At 44.7% G+C, this 13,299-nt stretch overlaps 1 protein-coding gene across 1 annotated transcript in view; it reads left to right on the forward strand.

Moving 5' to 3' along the window:
* Nucleotides 1–13,299, forward strand: part of GRIN2B (glutamate ionotropic receptor NMDA type subunit 2B) — a 296,216-nt gene that overhangs the window by 72,569 nt on the left and 210,348 nt on the right. The gene's annotated exons all lie outside the window — the stretch shown is intronic.

Consider the following 13,299-nt stretch of genomic DNA (forward strand, 5'->3'; position numbering starts at 1 on the left):
TCCCGGTACGCGGGCCTCTCACTGCTGTGGCCTCTCCCGTTGCGGAGCACAGGCCCCGGACGCACAGGATCAGCAGCCACGGCTCACGGGCCCAGCCACTCCGCGGCACAAACCCGCGTCCCCTGCATCGGCAGGCGGACTCTCAACCACTGCGCCACCAGGGAAGCCCTCTTCTAAGTTTTTAATGAAACAGTTTTTCAGCGTTTACTTATGTCTCCACTTTCCTCATTCCCTGAGGACCCACAGGTCAGGCTGGGGCGAGGGTAAGCAACAGCCATTAACGGCGGCTTCCAAACTGCTCCTCCCACCCTGTGGCTACGGCCTTGTGAGTGGTTAGAATTTATTTGGTTCCTCCTTTTCTTAAGATAAGTTCTCCCCCAGCCGGCTCCTTCATTTCTCGTGAAAATAGGCTTCTTTATTTTTTCTACATATAATAAAATTCATTTATTCTAAGTACATAATTAAATGACTTTAGTAAATGTGTAGAGTTATACATCCATTACCACAATTCAGTCTTAATATTTTCATCAGCCCCAAAATGTTTTCTTGATACAGCTTTCTTTTTCTTTTTAAAAAAATTTTATTGGAGTATAGTTGATTTACAGTGTTGTGTTAGTTTCAGGTGTACAGCAAAGTGCACCAGCTATACATATATCCACTCTTTTTTAGATTCTTTTCCCATATAGGTCATTACAGAGTTTTGAGAAGAGTTCCCTGTGCCGTACAGCAGGGAACTTATTAGCTATCTGTTTTAGAGATAGTAGTGTGTACGTGTCAATCCCAATCTCCCAATTTATTCCTTCCCCCTTTTCCCCCTTGGTAACCATAAGTTTGTTTTCTACATTTGTGACTCTATTTCTGTTCTGTAAATAAGTTCATTTGTACCATTTTTTTTTTTTTTTTTTTAGATTCCACATATAAGCGGTGTCATAAGATATTTGCCTCTGTCCGACTTACTTCGCTCAGTATGACAATCTCTAGGTTCATCCATGTTGCTGCAAATGGCATTAGTTCGAAACTGGATGGGCGGGCTCTGCAGACGTCTATTTTCATGCAGCCATAAAAGAACGAAAATAGTCTTCTGCAGAGCCCACCCCTCCAGTTTCCAAGACATGCCCGAACGTTGAAAAGTCCATTGCTGGCTCACGCCGGAACAGGACCTTCATGGGTCCCAGGCCAACTGCTGCCCTTTAGGAAGTGGGAGACTCTGCCCTCAGTGGTGGTCGGCAGCTGAGGCTTACTGAAAAGAGCACCGGACGCAGAGTCAGAATGCATGCTCCAGTCCCACCTCTGACACCCACCCACCTCACGGCCTTGGGGCAAGTCCCTTAGCATCTCTGAGCTTCAGGTGCCTCATCTTCACATTTGAGTTAAAAATTCCTCCCTCATGGGCTTCCCTGGTGGCGCAGTGGTTGAGAGTCCGCCTGCCAATGCAGGGGACACCGGTTCGTGCCCCAGTCCGGGAGGATCCCACATGCCGGGTGAGCGGCTGGGCCCGTGAGCCATGGCCGCGGAGCCTGCGCGTCTGGAGCCTGTGCTCTGCAACGGGAGAGGCCACAGCAGGCAGAGGCCCGCGTACCGCAAAAAAAAAAAAAAAAAAAAAAAATTCCTACCTCGCAAGGCTGTTGAGAAAATGAAAGCGTTCATAGGGAGCGGTGTTCTCTCTGCACTGTCATTCTTTTCTGTAGCTATTATATTGGTGACCGGTAAATGTGCTGAAATTAGTAAGGACCACGCGGAGAGCTCCCCTGAACGCCTGCCTTCTCCTTTGGCTGATATGGGGCCTGGACTCTGACCCCCATGTTCTTCAGGCCTCGTGTTCTGTCTGTGGGGTGGAGCTCCGGCCTCCTCACCCCTGCTCTGAGGGCAGCCCCCGCCTTGCTCTGCCTTTTAAAATTCCTGGGCCCACTCTCTGGGTCCTTACTGCAACCTCAGTCTTGCCCAAACCAAACTGCCCATCTTAAGTCCTGCTTTCAGCCCTGGCTTGGGTCCTAATAATAGTGCTTATTTCACTTTAACATCTTCAACAACAGGAGCGTGTGCCTTCTCTGGACCCAAAGTTCCTGCTACATATTGTATAAAATCACTGCCCACTGATGCTGCCCACTGCCCTGCCACTATTCCCCCTGCCAAAAATAGAATAGAAAAGAAATGATTCTCCACAGAGCATTCATGGGAGATGACTATTATAAAATGCAGTTACTCCCAAAGTTATGGAAAACATGAAGAGAGACCCCAGGGGGCCTGCTGGTGCTGTCTTTAACTGTCCATATCTATTTGCATCTCGCGAAAGGGGCAATAAAAACATTTTCTTCTGGGTCAGGTGGATGTATGATTAGGGAAGAGTATAAAAAATAAGTTTTCTCTTTCCTTTTTAAGTGAAATGTATTTATTCAAGGAAAGCAGAGATAATGAGCTCAAAGAGAGACCTTACAGATCAGAAGGGCTCAGGGAATGAGTGGGCCGGGGAAGACTGAGGAGTGCGGAAGAGAGGACACAGAAAGAGGGCCTGAGGCTAAGGAGGCAGGTCCCTGCAGGGATATTGCCCGAGGGACCGAAGGCCCTGCAGGCCGAAGCTTACAGAGGTTTACTGCAGAGGAACCCTGTCTGTGATGGACAGGCAGGTGGAGGCTGGGAGAGCTGAGGACAGACTCACACCTGGACCAGGTAGTGCTTTGCACCCCACAGTTCCATAGGAGTTCAGAAGTTTGAAAGCTGGGCGGACATCTCGAAGGAGGAGGTGTCCCCGGCTGATACATCAAGCATCAGGTGTCGCATCAGGTGCTGTGCAAAGAGAGAGATGATGATGTGTTTCTGCTTTAAGCTCATGCCAAGCTAGCTGACGCGAAACTGTGCCTCTGATCTGCCTCACCTCTGTGGTCACGGGGCCTCTCCACATTTCAATAAAAGCCAGTTGTGTAAAATCACCGCGGGGCATCAGAAGCTCTGTGGCCTGAAGAGGGAAGGAGCAATGCAGGACAAGCGAACGATTGCCCCTCCCACACCCAGCCTCCCGGCCACCACCAGGATCTGATCCCCCTCCCCAGTTGTACTTCTGGGTGATGGTAATAGCAAGTGACTATCATTCGAGACCAGTGGTGATGGGGAAAGCTGAAAGGCATCTGATTTCAACAGCTTTTTTTCAAAGTATCATTTCTATTTATGTAATTTTTATTTTATATTGGAGTATAGTTGGTTAACAATCTTGTGTTAGTTTCAGGTGTACAGGAAAGTGATTCAGTTACACATATACATGTATCTATTCTTTTTCCAATTAGGTTGTTACAGAGTATTGAGCAGTAGGTTCTTGTTGGTTGCCTATTTTAAATATAGTGTGTATATGTCAATCCCAAACTCCCAGTCTGTCCCTTGCCCCCGCTCCCCACCCTCCAGCCATAAGTTTGTTCTCTAAGTCTGTGAGTCTGTTTCTGTTTTGTAAATAAGTTCATTTGTATTTTTTAGATTCTGCATGTAAGTGATGTCATTTGATATTTGTCTTTCTCTGTCTGCCTCACTTAGTAGGATAATCTCCAGGTCCACCCATGTTGCTGCAAATATTTTTTTATGGCTGAGTCATATTCCATTGTATATATGTACGACATTTTCTTTATCCGTTCGTCTGTTGGTGGACATTTAGGTTGCTTCCATGTCTTGGCTATTGTAAACAGTGCTGCAGTGAACATTGGGGTCCATGTATCCTTTCGAACCATGTTTTTCTCCAGATATATGCCCAGGAGTGGGATTGCTGGATCATATGTAGTTCTATTTTTAGTTTTTTGAGGAACCTCCATACTGTTCTCCATAGTGGCTGTATCCATTTACATTCCCACCAGCAGTGCAAGAGGGTTCCCTTTTCTCCACACCCTCTCCAGCATTTACTGTTTGCAGATTTTTTGATGATGCCCATTCTGACCGGTGTGAGGTGATATGTCATTGTAGTTTTGATTTGCATTTCTCTAACGGTTAGTGATGTTGAGCATCCTTTCATGTGTATTGTTTTTTTGAAAAACAACGGCAGCTAACATTTATTGAGCACTTACTTCTTGTACTCATTGCTTTGCCAAATTCTAACTCATAGCCCGATCATTTCATCTTTCCAACAGTCCTTGTACAAGGAAAAGGGACCATTATTATCACCTTTGCAACTGAGGAAACTCAGGCTAATAGTGGCCAGGCAATATTCAGAACCACTAACAAGCTGACCTTGGACGGACACTTAGGTCTAACGGCAAAGGTGTTTACCACCAAAATATTCTTCATTTTAGGGTGTCCTGAGGTTTGAAAAGGACTGGCCCAGGGGACACAAGGAAGCAGGGCACCCTTTATCCTCTTCCAGCTACTTGCAACCTCAGCCATCTTCTAAAACCTGTTGAAGGAATATGAAGGCACTCACACTTAGCTTAACAGTAACATCCTTTTGCAGTTATTGCCACTTAAGATCTCCATTGGTGACAGGAAACCATTATTGCACCGTTGTCAGTGGTTTATCATCGTGCCGCCCTGGCATGCATCCTGTAGAGGCAGTTGCTGAATATAAGAGTTTATAACCTTCGGCATGCAAGGCTATGGAGAAAACACTATTTGACCGTTTTAAAAACATTCTTTCTTGCTTAATGAGTTTGTTTTTTTTTTTTTTTCAGTACGCGGGCCTCTCACTGTTGTGGCCTCTCCCGCTGCGGAGCACAGGCTCCGGACGCGCAGGCTCAGCGGCCATGGCTCACGGGCCCAGCCGCTCTCCGGCACGTGGGATCTTCCCGGACTGGGGCATGAACCCGTGTCCCCTGCATCAGCAGGCGGACTCTCAACCACTGTGCCACCAGGGAAGCCCTTAATGAGGTTTTTAAGTGTGTGTAGAAAAAAAAATAAAATTAAGACTGTTTATGGAGGCTTTGGCAAGAAGCTCCAGAGGTTTAGGTGGGGCTGACTTGAAATGTGGAGATGAGCCGTTAATCAGTTGGTCAGCAAATTAAGTGAGTTTGACATTCGCAGTTTTATTGCTCTATCACCAGTGCCATCTTCCACTTGCTTGGAGGCAGCGAGTACAGAAGGCCTGATGCTCAGGGCCAAGGATGGCCTTCCTTGGAGAAAAGAGAAAAATAGGCTCTCCCGGCTGCAAGGAGAGTTCCAGCGGAGTCCTCAGAGTTCAAAGGGAGATGCCTGGGATGAGACCATTAATACCTTCCCTCAAATAAACAACCTCTGTGGCTGGGAGTGGGATTTAACTCCCAGGGGGAGCATCAATGCAGAGAAATGAAAGGCTCCTCAAAGAAGGGAAACCAAAGTTTTATATAAGAGGCACATGAAATAGTGTCCCCAGTGGACACCAGGTGATCTCTGGATCTAAAGAACTGGCGTACCTTCTGGAAACCACTCAAGTTTTCCATCCTTTGGTGACCTCATTTTTAGAATGAAGGTATTGGGGTAGATGACCTCCGATGCGCCCTTAAGTGCAAAACTTCTATGGTGCTAGCACATTCTTGGCAAGAGTTGAGTGTATTGATAAGATCATTAGACCTAGATTTTTAAAACTGTATCTTTCTATAATTAGTATATAATGGTTATAATCAGTAGAAATGAGAGAAATATGGTTTTTTATTAGTTATATTTGCCGAGAAAGTTGTGTCTGCAGTCAGCATTCTCTTGAAAGGCTATGGTGGCCTCTCGAGACTTCCCTGGTGTTGCAGTGGCTAAGATTTTGCTCTCCCAGTGCAGGGGGCCCAGGTTCAATTCCTGTTCAGGGAACTAGATCCCACATGCCACAACTAAGATCCCACATGCTGCAACTAAAGATCCTGCACGGGGCAACAAATACCCCGTGTGCCGCAGCTAAGACCCTGCGCAGCCAAATACATAAATAAATATTTTTTTAAAAGGCTATGGTGGGGCTTCCCTGGTGGCGCAGTGGTTGAGAGTCCGCCTGCCGATGCAGGGCACGCGGGTTCGTGCCCCGGTCCGGGAAGATCCCACGTGCCGCGGAGCGGCTGGGCCCGTGAGCCATGGCCGCTGAGCCTGCGCGTCCGGAGCCTGTGCTCCGCAACGGGAGAGGCCACAACAGTGAGAGGCCCGCGTATCGCAAAGTGCCGCAAAAAAAAAAAAAAAAAAAAAAAGGCTATGGTGGCCTCTCTAATGTTCTGAGAGTCTAGCTCTATCCCCTAAACTCAACATCTTTTCTTAGGATTAAAGTGGAAAGTTTCATCACATACCATCTCCCTTCCTCTCATGTTCCCTGACTTTAGGAGGAATGTTGTTATATCTTTCCACCTCTCCCACCGGAGCATCTGCCCAGCCGCCACAGTGATGGAACCTGATATGTTTTCCTTCTCTCCGCCGGCCTTGGCTCTGAGATGTCAGGATATTGGTACTAAAGGATATTGGTACTTTAAGATTCAAGGAGCCCCCATGGGCTTAGGTTCAGAGAGGCCTGGGGCTCCTAGGAAGACCCTTCCTGGTGTATTTGAGATAAATTGGTGTTTGCAGGCTGGCCTGAGACTGCAATCACCACCTATTACATTGGCTCAGTGAGAGAATGCTTTTGGGTTTCTAAGTGATAACTTTTTGAAGTTAATTTCTGCAAGGTGGTGCATTTGTATCTTGGGGACTGACCAGTCTAGTTAGTGAGATAAAAATGTGCGGTCTGACAAAGAGATTGTCATACTGAATGAAGTAAGTCAGACAGAGAAAGGCAAACGTCATATGATATCACTTATATGTGGAATCTGAAAAAAAGTGATGCAAATGAACTTATTTACAAAACAGAAACAGACCCACAGGCATAAAAAACAAACCTACGGTTACCAGAGGGGAAAGGGTGTGGGGGAGGGATAAATTGGGAGTTTGGAATTAGCAGATACACACTATTATATATAAAATAGATAAACGAGGACTTACTGTATAGCACAGGGAACTATATTCAATATCTTGTAATAACCTATGATAGAAAAGAATCTGAATATGCTAACGCATATATATGGAATCTTAAAAAAAAAGAAAAAGGTATTGATGAACCTAGTTGCAGGGCAGGAATAGAGGTAGACATAGAAAATGGACTTGAGGACATGGGGTGGGAGGGCGAAGCTGGGGCGAAGTGAGAGTAGCGTTGACGTATATACACTACGGAATGTAAAATAGCTGGCTGGTGGGAAGCAGCCGCATAGCGCAGGGAGATGGCTCGGTGCTTTGTGACCACCTAGAGGGGTGGGATAGGGAGGATGGGAGGGAGGCTCCAGAGGGAGGGGATATGGGGACATGTGTATGCATATGGCTGATTCGCTTTGTTGTACAACAGAAACTAACGTGGTACTGTGAAGCAATTATACCCCAATAAAGATCTATTAAAAAAAGAATATATATGTATATGTATGAATATATGTATGTCTATGTATAACTGAATCACTTTGCTGCACACCTGAAACTAACACAACATTGTAAATCGACTATACTTCAATTAAAAAAAAAAAGGTGAGCTCTTTATCCTTAGAAATGTAGGTTACATGTTAATTGTTCACCTTCCCTTTTCTCTTCCATATCTGGAGTGAATAAAAGGCGGTTTGACACCTTATTTACCAAAGAGTGCTCCCACTGGCCTAAACTGTGTCTTCCAATGTGTTGATGAGTCTGTTAATGTGCACTGGAGTTAGTTATAGGCCTTAGGAGAGAATAATAGGATACGTGAAATCCTTAGATAATTTGCAAACGTTCTGAAAGCTCATATTTCTTGCTCTTTTCCCCCATGAGATCTTTTTCTAGCTGAGCTGGCTGTTATTTGTGTGTCATTTCACTGGTAGTCCCCGGCCTTTGGCAGAGGTGCTCATAAGCTTGCAGAGTGGGAGGGACTGGGGGAGAATCAGTGGTTCTAAGTTAGACTTCGAGGAAAGGACGTCTGAAATAGTGCACATGTTTCTGGCAGGTAGATGCCCAGCCCTAGAATCTGAAGGGTTCTTTTTCTAAGGGCATTCCCAGCAGCAAAGACCCATCTTATCTGCTGTTACCTCCCTCTCTCCCAGACTGAACAGAATCGAATCTTCATCTTTTCTTACGGTACACGTGAGATAAGCAATGAATAACCGAAGACATCTGGAATTCAGCTGAAGTTCCTCTTTAACACAGGGGCTTCTCAAAAACTTAAGCAAGTTTTCAAATAATATTGAGTGGATACTTTTCCAGGCCTAGGTTAAGCCTGACCCTCTGTTTCATCCAGTTACTTGTTATGCCTATTTTATAGGTCTTAAGAATAAAAAAACCTCTTAGATGAGCCGGAACTGGGGGAGGTAGAGGACGGACGTAAAGCAGCAGGAAGAGCTGCCCATCAAACGTTCCTCGGAGGAGGTGGATCACTGTAACATTTTCTGTTCTCCTTTGAAGCCTGCATTTGTTGTCTCTCTTTTGTGGAGAGTCTCAAACCGGGAGGACTAAGCGCCCTTGAATAGACCCTTTGCCCCGCTGCCTCTGCAGCCCCTGCCGCTCGCGGTGGCAGCTTGCACCCGCTGCGCAGCTGCGTGGACCAAGAAAGGGAGTGGGCAACGGGCACAGCGGCCAAACAAGCTGTGTCAGTTTCCCTTCCGTCCCCTTTGACTTAGCAAAAGAGCTATTTCTAAACTTACATGGTTCACCTGGGCTTGTATTCAGCGCTTTTCTCTTTCTTTCTTTTTTTTTCAACCCTGATACTTGTGGGCAAAATCTGCTATATTCTTGGTTCATATTCCTTTCTTTGGCCCTAACCTCTGGAGACTCATAGCTATAGGCCAATCGCAGGCCTGCACTCCTGAGTGTGCAAGTGTATCCATCAGGACCAGGGACTACCCTGGCTGACATTTTCTATAATTCAAAGGAGCACAGTTCTTGAAAAGCAAGTATATTCAGCTATGTATGGGGTGCTCTTTGGGAGACCAGTACCTAAAGTAGGACAGAATGAGATTAGCACGTTTAAGGCATCAGAGCGACCTGTGTGGTCCCAACAGAATTAAACACAATTGGGAATATGGGAAATTTAGTTCATTTGTATATTAACGGTTACTGGGTGGACTGTTGTTGACATGTGAATCAAATGAAGCTAAACATTAATTTGGTTTTAGATTCAGTTTCTTCCTCTAACCTTGGAATCTTGGCTGAAGAGCTATGGGTGATTACAGCAGCAGGAGAAACTAAAATTTACCTGCTTAGTTTGGTTGAGGCATTCTAACTGGAAAAAATGGGCAAAGGCAAAAACGCTCATGCTGTGCTGGGGAGACCAGGCAGCAGTTATATTTTCCTTGGTGGCACAAAATTAGCATAAGATTGGAGGATTCAGAATATTTGATTCATGATCTAGTTCTGCTGATGACTCTGCGGCCTTGGCAAGTCATTTAAACTCCTTTGTGCTCTACTTTATTATAATAAATATGGGAAATTCAAATGAACTCATGATGTAGCTCAGTGTATTTACTCCTAGAATCCTAGATCCACATTTTAGCTCTGCCACTTAGTAGATATTTGACGTTGGACTGATTAACCTTTTGAGCCACAGTTTGCTCATCTGTAGCATGCAGATAGTGGCAGGAATAGCTATGCCCTAGGATTGACGTGATGGTTAAGAGAGAATGCATTTGGAGTGCTGAACACAGCACCAGCTTATATAGTACATGCTTACTAAGTATTATTATCGGCATTGTTGTTGTTATTATTATATCACTTTTATTATATAAAGATATAGTGGAAGATTAGGGTAGCTTCTTAGGGTGGTGGCTTTAGTGGGATTTTCACCAGTGGGAAATTGCAAGCATATGAAACAAGTTGGACAGAAATATGAGGGTGGGAAAGGTGGGAGCACGGAGGCTGACAGGTGTCCTGGGTCATGAGCCATGGGGGGCTTCTGGTGTGAGGCCACACTGGGAACAGACGTTGGAGCAAAAGAGTGAGTGATGTGACTGCCATATGCGTAGTTCACACTTTCTTCTGTGCATGATGTGAAAGGTTTAAACTTTTTGAGGAGAGGAGTGACATGATTACACATATGTTTTAGGATGATAACTCTTACACGTTATGCAGATGGGGTCAGAACAAAGATGGATGCCTGGAGACCAGCTAGGGACTGATTTTAACAGAAAAACTGAGACGTAAATGAGGACTTCAAGAAGTTAGAGGCAAGAAGAGGGGAAAGAGAAAGGACATTTAGACGTAAGTTATTATTGAATGAATGATAGGGATTCTTTTTGCTTTTCCTTTTGAATTAAACTATTAGGAGTGAAAATATTTCACAAACATTTAAAGACAAGTTCAGTGATAAAGGACAGAAAAGCAACATTTAGGGAGGTGTGTCAGTTTGCTATTGTTGGATTAAAAGCCACTATCCAAACATAGTGGCTTGAAACAGCAAGCATTTGTTCTTTTTCATGAGCCTAGGAGTGAACTGGGCAGGTCTTCTGGTCTCAGCTGGACTCAGGCCTGCATCTGTGGTAAGGCTTTGGGTTGCGTTGGCCTCTCTGAACGTCTTGGCCGAGTTCCCTCATGTGTGAATGTTGGCTGGCTATAGGCTGGTCTAGGATGACCTCAGTCGGGACAGCTGGGCTCTTCACCATGTGGTCTCTCATCCTCCATCAGGCTAGCCCAGGCTTATTCTCAAATCATGGCAGGCTCCCAAGAGAGAAAGCAAAAGTGTGCAAAGCCCCTTGAGGCCTAAACTTGAAACTCGCACGGTGACACTTCTCCCTCATCATATTGGCCAAAATGAGTCATTAGGCAAGTTCATTTCAGAGGATGAAGAAATAGACTATACCTCTGGATGGGAGGAACTTCAGAGGAGCCCATCAATGGCAGCCATTAGTACGTTCAGTCCACCATTGATACATGGGGACAACTTGAATTGAGCTATTGTATTCACATAACAAATATTTATTAAGCACTTACTATATTCTAGTCACTACTGCAGGCCTCCCCTTCCTTCAGGAAGCTTCCTATTGAGCTAGGACACAGCGGGATATGTTCTGTATTAGTTACACAAATCCTGAAGACATTGAACCCTCAGGCTCAGCACTTCCTGGTTCTTTAAAAAAAAAAAAAAATATATATATATATATATATATATATATTATTAATTTTTATTGGAGTATGGTTGCTTTACAATGTTGTTTTAGCCTCCACTGAGCATCTCCTGGTTCTTGAGCTAATCTACACCAAGTCTGGCCAGCAGGTTCTAGAGCTTTGCTGCTTGGAGTGGGCTTCTTTGTTTATTTAGAATAAATTTATTTCACTTCTTCTCTCAGATCATTTGCTTCATGACAAAGAAACATATTTTGTCCTGTGGAAGAGCCCAAAGGCCTTCATCAGTCTTGCCGGGTATTCACAGACCTCCGTCAGCTACCTTTGTTCTTATGCCCCAGATTTTTGTGCCTAGATCATAGTGTCTTTATTGTCATAGTGTTTTAGCCTTTGAAATATTTCTCTCTTAAGAGCCACCTAATCCTGCCTATTGCTTGGAACAAAGGGCTGCATTTTCCCCTACTGCCTACCTGTGGTTTTTCTAAAAATCCATTCATGTTAGTATTTTTCTTGTCTTATATTTTGGACGTCAACAGAACGTCCATAGCTCATTACGTAGGGAATCCTGTTGCTTATAAGCCAAAAGTAGGTATTGTATATGGCGTCACTAACTTACTCCCTTCTTTATCCCTAGTGCATGAGACCTTCTATTTTTTCAGTATCCTCTGCTCCTTTGATTATTGGGGTGGCAGAAGGAAGAGTTGACCTGGAGAAGGACCTAAATGAATTTTCAGTGAAGACATTGAGTAAAGTGAAGCTTTATCTATTTTTTTTTTTTTTGGTAGCAAATCATAAGCTTGTTGAATCTTTCTATTATTCAAATTTGACAGTGAGAATACAAAATGGAGTTTTTTACACTAAAAGTATTTAAAAAATTTCCCACTCAGTCTTTGATTTCTTTTGGGAATGATGGAAGGCTTGTGTCAAGTCATTGGTTCTCTCTAATGTGGGAGAGCTCCGGGGGGCTCACACAGTATATGCCTCTTTCTATGAAGACTAGGAAAAGACCTATTCTTCCCATCTCCACAGAGTAAAGGATGGACTCCTTCCATATCTCTACCTTCTGAGTTCCTGGTCTGCTGCTGAGCTGCAACTTTGACCTTTAGTGGGGAGTTAAAGTGAAAGCAGGAGTGTGATGGGGAGATAAAAATATATGGGAGACTCGGGTCTAGAGCAAAGAGCCTCCCGAGCTTGATTCACCAAACTGAAAGATAGCTCAAGAATGACGTGCAGGGCTTCCCTGGTGGCGCAGTGGTTGAGAGTCCGCCTGCCGATGCAGGGGACTCGGGTTCGTGCCCCGGTCCGGGAAGATCCCACATGCCGCGGTAGCGGCTGGGCCCGTGAGCCGTGGCCGCTGAGCCTGCGCGTCTGGAGCCTGTGCTCCGCAATGGGAGAGGCCACGACAGTGAGAGGCCCGCGTACTGCAAAAAACAAAAAAACAAACAAAAAAAAGAATGACGTACAAAGTGGAACTATAAAGAAGTGAGAGTTCTTTTCTCATATCTGTAAGAAATGAGCCTCATTATGTTATCGTCAAAAAGGGAGCCATGTTGAATCATCAGTTTTAAAACCGCAATGGCTGAGAGATGATATAGAATTCTTTCTGTATTTTATTGTATCCTCAACTCAAAGACAAAAATGATATCTGACAATCTGACAAATTCATCCCTTGAGAGAAGGAGAAATATAATACTATTCTTAACCTCAATGGTAAAGATCATCTGGATATAGAAGAGGAACGTTTGCCCTCAAGCTGCTTAGAAATGTTGACAGTCACAGAAGCCAAGTGTCTGGCTGCTACCATGAGAGTGAGAGTGTGTGTGCGTGTGCGTGTGCGTGTGTGTGTGTGTGTGTGTATGTGTGTGGAACAGGCCCTTCCCTTCCTTTCCCCTGTGTTGCCAGCATAGGCAGGAGAACTGAAAACTATTCCTTTTTCTCTGTAGCCTGTTTCCTTCCCTCAACAGGCCTACTGACTGACCTGTGCTTTCTAGTTATGGAAAAGTGAAGCCTATTTCATCAACTCAGATAAATTCTGATCCTGTTCTACATTCAACCTCACTAGCCCAAGGTCAGCACGTAACTCTGTTGACATAATTGATCTACAGACATGGAAGAGCTAAGGTTTGATTCTAGTAATAACACACGTCCTCTGTGATGGGGGTATACGTATGTGTAATTACCTCACGTTACAGTGTCAGAAAGAGCTGACTCAGTTTGTGCACATTTTACTGCATAAATACCATCTTAGCGTAGCCTCAGAAGGAGCCCTAAAGGTCATTCGGTTCA

The sequence above is a fragment of the Lipotes vexillifer genome, unplaced genomic scaffold (assembly GCF_000442215.2).
Source record: "Lipotes vexillifer unplaced genomic scaffold, Lipotes_vexillifer_v1.1 scaffold911, whole genome shotgun sequence".
NCBI lineage: Eukaryota > Metazoa > Chordata > Mammalia > Artiodactyla > Lipotidae > Lipotes > Lipotes vexillifer.